Here is a 1,110-nt window from a genome sequence, read left to right on the forward strand (position 1 = left end):
TTACTCAAATATGTAAAGCAAAATATACAAAGGAACTTTGGTTTTATTGCCACAAACTGGGAAGAAGAAATGAAAGCCAGTATGTGGTATCTGGCTTAAAGAAAGGAGGCCAGACCTCAGGCTGGGATTTCCCACACATCTCGTGTCAACAGCCCAACATGAAGACTGATGTTCACTCTGATGACCTTGCTCAACAGGAAGAGCTTGTATCACGATGGTAATACAGAAATAAGTGTCCCAGAGGTTTTTACACCATGTCTCAACCCAAGTGGCTAAAATCAAAGAGGGAAACTTCAGTTCACTGAAGTTTCACATATGTGGAATGCTGAATAAGAACTTGAGAAAAGTAAGGACTTCCAGACCAGGGGCTCTTAGCGAGGGCTCCATGAACCCCTAGAAGATAAAGAAATGAGTTTCGGGGGGGTCTATGATTTTTTTAAATTCATGTGTTTCATGTGTAAATGTCAATGTGCTTGCATTATGTGCATGTTTTCTGGAAAGAGGATCCATAGCTCTCGTCACATTCTCAAAGGGGTCTGCAACTCTATAAAATATGATACTTTATATAAGGTGATCAATTAGGAACAAATATAACAGCCCATGTCATTAATTTCCCAATATAAGAAGTTGTTTAATTTTACCTGAAGTCAACACGGGGACCGACACACATGCAAGCGCCGGAGCCCAGCCTCAGCACCACTCACGGGCACTGTAATGCAGAGAAATGCAGCTTTCTGCTTTATGGGAACAGTGGATGTGTAAGTAAGTTTCCCAATGAGGGGCTTTGCAGGTGCCGGCTCTGCTCAGGTGGATGAATAATGACAAAAAGAAAAAGTGATTTAACCATATTTAAACAAATCAATTTGCCAGATCACACAGCAAGTCAACAGTGAGGGAAAACACCTTTGTAAGTTTTCTTAACTTCCATGCCTACGAAAGTGCCAGACTGTAGGTGATCAATAAATACTCATTAGAATAAATCAATCAACAAAGAGTTTTCTAGAATCCTATGAAGACTGTGGATCCAATTAAATTAGGCAGATTTTTTTATTTCTTTTACCTTAATAAGAAATGTGTTTGATTTTAATTTAAAGCCACATATTGGCATTG

This window comes from Propithecus coquereli, unplaced genomic scaffold, assembly GCF_000956105.1.
Source record: "Propithecus coquereli isolate 6110/MARCELLA unplaced genomic scaffold, Pcoq_1.0 Scaffold134, whole genome shotgun sequence".
Taxonomy (NCBI): Eukaryota; Metazoa; Chordata; class Mammalia; order Primates; family Indriidae; genus Propithecus; species Propithecus coquereli.